The following is an 11,148-nucleotide window of genomic DNA, read 5'->3' as shown; positions in this document are numbered from 1 at the left end:
TAAAACAATCATAGGGATAATCCAATTATCTATATGTTGCAATATATTTATGCTGGAAAAAACTGCTTTCAGTTGTTATAGTCAAGGAAAGACAGCTTTATGTTGTAAGTAAGCAGGTCATTAGATCAATGTTGAGTACCTCTATCTGCGCCGTTTCGAGTCTCGGATTCAGCCAATGTGGGTATGTGAGAAAGCTGGCCAGTAGCTCTCTCCACAGCCCTCTACCCCATTACAAATTGCACTAGTTTTCTGAAATTCAAAATTTACCTTCTGTGTTAGAGTTGGGAACAGAGCTGGAGGGTCCTTCAACATAACCAGTACTCCAAAGTGAACGCCCAGACACTGCAAATATGGTATAACCACATCTGTTGATGCCAAAATCACAATCCACTGAAATCTGAACCATACACTGGCGCTCAGTCCCTCCTGCATCAAGAAACAAAGACTCTTTCAAGTGTGTTCATTAGTTAAATTGATTATTGGATCAAGATTTTATTCATTACTTAGGTTAAATATTAAATATGAATGAAGTGAAAATACACCAACAAAACTGAGTGAACACCTCCTCTTCCATAACATTTGTAAACTAGTACATTCAAATTAAACACAGATGATTAACTTTGAAATGAACAAAACCAAATAATTGTTCCACTTGAAAATACATAAGTGCAAAAATGCTCTAGGAGGAATGTTATTACGTTAATTATTGAATTTCATTTTTTAAAATGTTTCTGGAATACATGTGGTATAAATTCACAAATTCATAAACTGCAACATTATACATTACGGTAATATAAACTGAGGTCTTACAGGTGTTTATAAACATCACTACATACAATACTCAAAGCTCGGAGAATGTTGGTACGTGAGAAGGCATGCCAGTAGCTTCCCATGGGTCGGTAATTCTTACTAGGGTTATCCGGAGTTCTTCCTCAATTATACTGACTGCCATACATAGCCTATCTTGTGCTGAGAAATGGCATTAAGTGATGTTACATAAATTTGATTTAATTTGTGTTTGATTCGATTTGATCGTTTGTGGGTTTTGGAATCTTGTTATATTTTCTTTACATGTCAATATAATATAATTTTGTTTACTAGGAATTTGATATTTTCCAGAAAATTCAGTTTGACCTGAGTTTTAACTTAGATACATAAAAATAGAAACACTTGCTTCTATTTTTGACATCGTTCCTGGCCTTGTCAAGTAAACAACTTTTTTAAAAGAGTAAAATGATTGGTTCTTATCAAGGATATACAGGAGCTATGTGACTTATACATGTAAACATGATCACGTCATCCTCTATTTTGCAATTTATTTCACAATTAGGCATTTCCGAAATTGCAAAATGCTTAGTATTAATAGTGATGGTTAGAGAGAGAGAGATCTCGAAGTCCAGGGCTTTTAACCAATTGATGTCAAATTGTTTTCTTCTGTTGTGACCAGAAATGAACTTTTGAGTTTTTGAGTTATTAGTTGATTTTTCTCCAAATTATTTAGACTCTAATTAATTAGTTTCTCTGGAAATATTATTGTATTCATACAGAATTCTTGAACAAAGACATTTAATGAAAATTCTGTTTAGATTTACAAGACCGAGGATAAATTATTGTGTTTGTACATGGAACTGTAGACATCAACACAGTACAGGTTACAGCATTTGTCATCGCCTTCCATCACGGATTCTTCATCGAGACTCAATCTTGAAATCATTAGAAAATTTCAATATTAGGACTGCAAAAGCTTTATTCGTGGATTATTCTTGTATCATTTTTGGATCTGATTTTGGATTTTTTTAGGTTCTCATATTTTTTTAATTTTTACAGTATTTTTCCAGGGAAATGAATGATTTGCTATATATTTAAAAGCTTGTTGTTTTCACTCTTTCTTGTCTTACTGTTTATTCGAGTCTAAACACATAACATAAGAGTGAAACTTGCAAATAAAGCTATGTTCATTGCAGGTGAACTCTATCCCCTTTTTACACCAAAATCCAAGCACTATGATGGTACATATTCACGCCTTTTATGATGCTATGAAAATTAAGGGCATTTTAATCAGCATTATGATTTGAAATATTTGTCAACTTCTGATTTTTCCTGCTACATTCAATATCAAAATAGTAGATACTATGTTTAAGAAAAGAATTAGTATAAAAATCCTGCTAAACAATCTTCTTAAGCAAAGATATGGCAGTTAGAGTGATCTCCCCTTGACACAGTGACTGGCAGAAAATCCCATGAATATCTCAGTTATTGAAAGAGCGGGAGGCATGCTTTCCATATGGGTGTAACTGCATTGAGCCTGGGAGGGTGTATGAGTATTATAATTGGTAAGTATTATTGAAAACACTAGAATAAATTGGTTTCTTCTTCCAATACATTAACGATTCAGATCTCCATTTCAGAGTATGGATAATGTCAGTTAGAGAGCAGTTTCACTCAAATGCAATGTATGGCAACTGCCCTAACTTCATGGGCTGAGATGGAAAGCAAATTCATTTGGTCTGGAGTTATTTTCTGGTGTAGAGAATGAATAACCCACTTTATCCATGATGAAGTGTTGGTGATATGTTAACCTTTCCTTCTGTGAGGCGTAAGAAGAGACATTACCTTAACATTAAACATTTGGCTCTATCCTACTTTGGTACCAGTTCTGAGCTTGCACTATGGCCTGTTGATGACCATGTGATGAAGAGCAAAGAGAAAACAGGAACTTCATTACAAAAGTCGAATTCCCCATACACAGGAGCCTGTTTTTGGTGATGATGGCCAGGACCGTCATGAGTGAAACTGACCCATCATGTCAGAACTGCACGAAGTTTGGGTCTACTGATAGCGCATGCATTTTTTGCTGACTTTGCTAATGTTGTGAGGAAGCAAGTCACATATGAGGCTTTTGAGAGCATTTCAAATGATGTCTTGCTCAACCAGGTTAGTACCTAAGATAGAACCATCTTTGGGCACAGCCCTTGAAACCTGTGTTAACATGGTTGCTTGACAGATGAGAACTTTCGCTTTGAGCCTGATGAGGTCATTGATTGAATCAGAGGGTAAGCATATGCAACCAGGCCATTTTAAAATCTAGGAAAGAGCAAAGACTGCCCAGGGCTTTGAATCTGTGATCGGTGAGGCAAAGGTTCAGCGTCTGGCATTCCACTTTGTCACAAAAAGGTCCATCATGGGTCAGTCCCATTAGGCAATCAAGGGATGAAGAGACCATTCCATCTACATTAACTGATTCTTCGTGGACAATGACATCTCATTAATACAGAGCCTTAAATTTGCAGCTGCTGTTACAGCATTGGAGTATGTTGAATAGCTCTGTTTAAGATGTGGGCCATTCAGGAAACAAGATTCCCACACAGGTCATTGTGATGTAGAGTAGTAGAACAAAAGATGTTTTATAATGTTTGAAGATTGCCATATAATAGATTCAACATAGAGCCATGGCCACAAAGTGCAACTACTGAATGTAATTAAAAGACATTCAATCCCAAAACTGTAATATCTCAGTTGACTATTGAGGTGTTCATCTGGAATACTGGGGTTTGAGACTTGTATAACCACTGATGATAGTTCAAGAGAAGGCCCTTATTCAAGAAAAAGAGTTCGTAGACACTTCGGTTTTGTAACTGACAATGTAGACAGTCCAAAATGTCAGTAACTATGCCAGACTGTGTGAACAAGCTGAAAGTGTGTGCATGTGTGTGTGATTTGGATTTTTAATTTAGGTTTAACAATTTCAAGCATATCACTACGATGTCTTCAGTGCGGCAGTTTACAATGATGCCTAGCATTTGTGCATGATGGCACAGACATGTAGCATGATGTCTCACTAAGTCACATTATCCTAACACCAGGCCAACCAGTCACAATATTAAGCTTTTAATGCTGAGCACCAACTGAGACAACATGGTTGTACCATTATTATAAGTCATTGGTATTACTTGACCAGGGTTCAAATCCATGACCTCCCACATCAGGGGTGGACATTCTAACCAATTAGGCCACCAGAGCAGTCAAATCTCAAAGTAGATTCTTCCTTTATAGTCATAAAATAAAATTATGTCAGAGCTTTAGTCCAGGTTTTAGATGAGCCTTCATGTGTCATAGAAAAATCTAATAATGACAAGGCAACTTGAGAGTAAACATTGTCTTTGGATGAAAGTGCTGAGGCTAATGTATCTTGAGCTACCTGTGAATTAAATCCAGAAGAGTGTCAAGGGTGATAGCTCACCAAACTCTTAGACTGTCCCAAGTTGGATATGATGGTTTCCATGTGGTTGCTAAGTAAGGACTCACTCTGAGTGGCAAAGGCTAGAGAGTATTTTGAAGTGAGGTCTCTTGGATAATGAGGCAGTAAGCTAGACATTGTATGCAGTGAGTGCATAGAGACTATATGCAGGTTAGACTGATCCATGAAAGTGCCTATACAAAATCTGGATTCTCCAAACTTAACATACAGTGCTCTTTTGATGGATTATACTCTATGATCGAGTGTGGTTATGACCCATTGTGATCAGATATATAGGGTAGAGTCAGAACAGAACAGGGCAATCTCAACAGGTATGACCTTGTCCAGTTCAAGAATTCATGACAGGTTATGGAATGCTTTATCCATGTAACGTATCCATGAATCTGATGTGCCAAAATTGTAACTGAGGTTCTTTGGTTTGCTCTGTCTTCTTTTCCTACATGTAATATGGAGTCCAGACCCCAGTATTTTCTGGGACATATTCAATTCAGTATTTCATGCCATCTTTTAGTATTCTTTTCAACTGCACACCATTAGTAACACACAAAGTTACCAACGTATCTTTATTTAATCTTGTAACTTAATTATCAAAGCAAGGAATAATCCATACTTCAAAAACATTGCAAGATATTTTTCATATTTACAATATTTGAAGCAAATAACAGTTGAAAATAATTTCTTAATGATCTTCATTGATGAGTTCAGATAGTTTTCTTCTTTTTCAGTTGTCCACCATGTCCGATGTTGACACTAGTTGTGCTGCCCATGGTGACTACACATGTGACTCCGAGTCAAAAGCTGGAAACACACACGGTGTTACATACATACTGTTACACAGATAGCTTAGATAGTGAAGGTTAAGCAAAATGGTGTAAAGTTCAGTGCTACATGTATCATACATGTGGATCAGGGACATGGCTTATTCATTTCATAGCAGGCACTTTTCAACTTCACGCATCAGTTCATCACAAGTCACAAAAACAGAGTGTTTGCCGCAGTCTTTCAAATGTTTTGTACTTTAAAAGAACAATTTTTTTTTAGTCATTAACCTCATCACTTTCTGTAAGTTTCTGCAATTTTATGTGGTGAGAGACAGAATTTCCACCATCACTCCGAAATGAAATATTTGTTTCACACAGTTTGCAGAATGCATAACTATCGCTAGCAGAAATGAAATGCCAGGTCTTGATATAACTGCTGTACTCATCTTTTCACGTCTTTGGCTTACGTTGATTCTTCTTCAGCCAATTTCTTCCTCATAAATATATTTAAATTCCTTTGATAATCCTGGCATAGCCAACATGCAGTGGACCTTTTTGTGACAGAAAACAAAAGAAGTCCTGCACATGCGCAGTGCAGAGCATTTGGCACACAACCTGGTATTTAAGAAAGAGCTTTGGCATTAATTTTGTATTTATGTTGCTTATTTTCATACAAACTTGATAATACGAACTTTGTGTATTTTTAACTCGCACAAAATCAGACTTGGCACTTGAAAATCATATATTTCCTATTATTTTCCCATACAAAATATGGAGGGTGCACATGTCGGGGAGTCTAAACATCATGAAGAATAGGATTGCCAGTGAAAATGTATCCTAGTTGGGCAGTGAAGGAAGGACTGAAAACTATCTCTGAGCATGATGGTGAACAATGTTTCATGGCTGATGCATCATGTGCAGGGTTGTATCCCTCAGAAAGTAAATCCTGCACAAAGACATATTGGTATGAATATTTATGACATCATCAGACATCATCATCAGGGCCCCGAGTGGCCGAGTGGTCTAACGCGCTCTCCGTTACAGATCACTGCCATCTCACCTCTGTCTGCGTGGGATTGAGTCTCGGATTCAGCCAATGTGGATATGTCAGAAAGCTTGCCAGTAGCTTCTCGTGGGTCGGTGGTTCTTTCCAGGGTTTTTCCAGGTTTTTCCTCCACCATTAATACTGGCCGCCATGTATAGCCTATCGTGTGCTGAAAAATGGCATTAAACCCTACAACAACAACAATGACATCATCATCCTTCTACATGTACTTTTGCACATTCCCCTTCAGTTTCACAAGACTAGTAGCCCTATGAACCTCAATCCATGTGGAATAGAATTCTCTCATGTTGGCTTCTGACAACCAGCGCACAATACAGGATTGATTTTTCCTGCATCTTCATACTTTGTATTTGGTCTTGAACTTGGTGTAATCTCTAAGATATATATGGGGAGAACTTATACACATTTGCAATAAAACACCTTGTTAAAACTCCATGTCAGTGCAAAGCTATAACTTATATAAATATGTCTACCTTGATAATGGCACATGTGGCAGCTGACACAACAGGTGCCTAGGACATATGAAGAAAGAAGAGTTCAGATGCATCGAGACTACATATATGTACATATGTAAATGCTTTTATATCTGCGGACACCAATGGCAACACCTTGGCTACTACAAAAGTGCCTTTTTAATTCAAAGAGGTAAGTTAAAGGTGGTGGTGGGAGAGAATTTTGAAAATACATGGGACATCTAAAAATAATACAGCTTATAAAAAGGCAAACATTTTGTACAATACACTATATTTTGGCAAAATGTATAGTTTAGAAGTTAGCAGAAATACTGTAATCACACATTCTAGAATAGACAATAATTAAAAAAATCTTACCACATCTAACTAATGCGCCCAAATTTGCATTCTCACAGTTGTGATTTCCCCAGCCTCCATGAGGGCAATCAGCGATGGAGGATTCAAAACCATTACATTCTACATTATCCAAGACAAAAGGACCTGTACCGGCACCTGGCCTTCTAACGGTGAGCATACTAACATAAGATGTACTGTAAAAAAAAATGTCTCAGTATTAATCACAAAAACAAGTACATGTATGTAATGTTTCCAGCTGGAAATCCACATTACTAATGTCATGACATCGTTGTATTACTAAATCATGCTAGTTTACTGCATGTACACCATGACCTGACAATAGCAGTGATTATTTTAGGAATGACTGCATGAGAAATGTTGGAATGTTTTTCTTGTTAAAAGTGTATATTTTCACATAGCTAACTAACAAAGTAAACCAATGTCAGTAAAAAAAAATTATGATTTCAGATCATCCAACCCCAAAAAAGGCTTTCTCAGTAAGGCAGAAGATATTTTCTGTAAGCTGGGCCAGTTTTCAGTGAGGTGTACCAAAGCACCATTTATTACTACTGTCACACTAGAAAACATGCATTTAAAATAATAAGACTAGTGTGATTGGAGTCCTATGTGATGATAGTAAATTAAACTCAAAAGCTTATACAGTTTACTTTAATCTTAATTACACCTGGTCAGGTTTCACAAACTGCAATTCCAAACCATTCAGAGCTTGATGGCATCTTGATATCTCTCAGCCTGACCTAGAGTATCTTCCAGCAATATTGCGGGTGCTATCGTATTGGGTTATTCAACGTTTTCAGCATTGTTCTGCATAAGTGCCACCAATAGTGTACTTATCCTATCAACAGTACATGACTATAAGCTGTTAGTTCTTAAAATTGCTAGCGAGGACACTGCACAGATAAATATCACTGTTTGCAAAAATGATAATTTCCCAGGTTCTCAATTAGAATCTATAACTTCTTAAAATCGAAATCACTGTAACAAATTGGTTAACCAGTCTGTCATATGATAATGTTCAAAGGTGTCATGCAAGATCACATGATTACTATATTTGTCAAAGAACAAAGAGATTAAATACATGATAGGATACATGAGGTTCATGGACGTATTATCCATTTTTCAAGTTTATTTACACCTTGTGCAACATTTCCTTCAAGTTCCCTTCATTTGGACAACTATACAACATCGTAAAATATGTTTGATATAACTGTAATATCAGAGTAATTCCTCTTGCATAACCTGGATCCTACATAGTATATTTATCAATTGTTTCCTGTGATCATTTGATTTAAACTGGAAATTTAATGTATTTTAATATAGAGCAAAGAACAACAAATAGACAAAAATAATAACATGAAGTCAGTGCCTTTATCTAGCCAATCGCAAGCTTTAAGACCCAAGATACCATGGAACTGGTATAATCCTTTTTATATAAAGTTCATGTGTGCAATGGTAAAATGAAATCATCTTTCCCACCATGTGACATACTCAAATCAACACATGTTGTCCACTAAATGTAACTGTTGCACTTCCTGGAAATTTTTGCCAAATTCTTCACATTAAACTTTTTTCATCAGTAATATTAAAACTTTCAACAAGTTTATTGTCTTTTTGTCCTTACATGTCACTTACTGGATGCAATTTAAATACAAAAGTTAGCAGCAGCTTGATCATGCAGATGCTGTGCATCACAAACAATGTGCAGTTTAAAGCATCTGAAGTACTCCAGACTGGCAGGTCTGACATTTTCTTGCCCTTCTCTTAGTTGTCAGAATATTTAATATCAATTTCAGGATGGGAAGCAATAAGAATTTCAAGAAAGTCAAGATCAAGAAGCTGTTTGCCATGTTGGTCATGTTGGATGCCAATCTGCACCACTTTTATATTTGACTAAGTCTCTTAGTAAAACCAAAAGTCAACATGACCATCTGTTTGGATTTTCAAGACGGGTGTTTATGGACTTTTATTTAGGATAAATATTCCTCAGAATGAATCTGAATAGGCCAATGAGTTTCATCCAAGTCATTTATGAGAAGTCCCAATAATAAACAAGTGCTAACAGATGATGAATGATCAAAGGATGAAGAACCATAGCATAAGTTCATCTGCTCTACAATTAACACAGCTTAAAATATTAAATGTCTTTAAATTATTTCATGTTAACTTTATTACTATGGCTTTATGTCTCCGAACAGTACAGTTATCCCAATGTAGCATCATGTTATCAGTGAGTCTGATACTGACGTAAACCAGTGAAATAGTCACTTAGTCATTGATGTCACATTATGATATTTATGTAACCCAGTGAACTGGTCATTTAGTCATTGAGGTGACAATGATATTGATGTATAACAGTGAAATAGTCACTTGGGTATTGGGAGATTGGGACCTAACATTGGGAGTTTTTTTGCAGCATCTTTTTGAGCAAAACAGTTACAAGATTATATCCATGGTGAACACAACATTTATTAAAAATTGGATAAACTATGCTTTTGAGTTTGTATCTAAATGAAATGAAAATAAAGATAAAGTGAAAATTAATACATAATTAGATAACAAATACCTGCAAGTGCTAAGAAGTTTCCACTAAAATGTCTTCCTGCACACTGCCCAGCAAACAATCCAGTAAAGAAATTTAAACATTTAACCAAGGTCATATTTAGGCCTGTGGTTTAATACACAGTTAAACTACAACACACTCTAGTCACACTACATACAATATACTGTCCTTTTACCTGTACATTTTCATTACACAGATGCTTGTGTTATTGAATCTCCCCATTATGCAAGCATTTGAGATCAGAATTCTTCTCATCAGCATGGAAATTGCAAGCATGTCATAACATAAAGTATCTGTATAGAATCATGAACTAAATAAATGTTGTGATATTCCACGTTTTCAAATGAATAAAAAAGACAATGATACCATATATCCACCATGCTTCTCCTAAATTTCTATCTAGGATAATCTGGGGATAAATTGTCCCTGATTGTAAGGAAACTATAGACCCTAGGTGACATGGCATCTGCAAGGTCAAGTTATGCTTTGTTCAGAATTTGTCACTGTACTATCAAAGCTCTATAGTTTTTCATGCCTTAGGGCTTGTTGCTGACCATTCAAATTCAGTGCTAAGGTCCATGAAAAAATTCTCCAAGCTCTGTAATTCTGTTTGCATTAGTGCTTAACAACTATCTTTGTCTTCTTGATTTTGACATTCAGTCGGTGTTAAGGTTCATGACATTACCTGAGAGGATTCTTGGATTACTCAGATCTGTACATGATTGATGGGTCAGACATGATTTTCAGATTACTCAGACCTGTACACAGTTATGCTATTGATGGATCAGCCAGGATTCTCAGGTTACTCAGACCTGTACACAATCATGATATTCATGTATCTGACAGGATTTTCAGATTACTCAGACCTGAACACAGTCAAGCTATTGATGGATCAGCCAGGATTTTCAGATTACTCTGACCTGTACACAATCAAGCTATTCATGGATCAGCCAGGATTTTCAGATTACTCAGACCTGTACACAGTCATGCTATTGATGGATCAGCCAGGATTCTCAGATTGCACAGATCTGTACAGTCAAGCTATTGATGGATCAGCCAGGATTCTCAGATTACTCAGACCTATGCACAATCATGCTAAGGATGAATCACATGCCACAACTAAAGTTTGTGCACGTGTGTGTATGTCTGTCCATGCATGCATTTGAGTGCAAGTGTTTTCAGTTTCTTGTCTTTTAATCACATATATAGTCAATGATGGGCATTATGCGCTATAAGGCTTCTTCAGTGATACTGTACAAACCTGTATCCCAACATTGAGCAGATGACTTTAGCATCACGCTCATCCCATCGATTGTCACAGACTCTCCCCCACTGTCCTTGGTACCAAACTTCCACACGGCCTTCGATGCAACTTGCACCATCAACAATATGTACTGCAAAACCTCCAACTGGAATGAGAAAAGACAAAAATAATTATTTTATGTTAAATACTGTTTACCCATCTTCATTTTGATGAGGTTACGGCTTGTTCCTTTTTGTCCATATCTCCACATAAGACTCTTCACAAATTATTATATTTGTGATTATATTTCAGCATGATTTTGTTAAGTATACTGAAATTCAAAATTGTATTGAATTCCTATTGATCTATTGAGTCTAGGTAATATTCCAAGTTTGATATACATAAATTGCAAAGAAAGCTCCAGGATGTA

General features: G+C 36.3%; 1 long non-coding RNA gene across 1 annotated transcript; it reads right to left on the bottom strand.

The window, feature by feature from the left end:
- Nucleotides 1-6,957: 6,957 nt before the first annotated feature.
- LOC149783776 (uncharacterized) lies at nucleotides 6,958-10,878 on the bottom strand. Its single transcript, XR_016414066.1, has 2 exons — nucleotides 10,737-10,878; nucleotides 6,958-7,088 (listed from the first exon to the last, which is right to left on the bottom strand). It is a non-coding gene; the product is annotated as an uncharacterized LOC149783776 (long non-coding RNA).
- Between the last annotated feature and the right edge of the window lie 270 nt (nucleotides 10,879-11,148).

This window comes from Sinohyriopsis cumingii, chromosome 14 (genome assembly GCF_028554795.1).
Source record: "Sinohyriopsis cumingii isolate HCF-2022 chromosome 14, ASM2855479v2, whole genome shotgun sequence".
Taxonomy (NCBI): domain Eukaryota; kingdom Metazoa; phylum Mollusca; class Bivalvia; order Unionida; family Unionidae; genus Sinohyriopsis; species Sinohyriopsis cumingii.
This window is presented reverse-complemented; position numbering and strand designations above follow the sequence as displayed.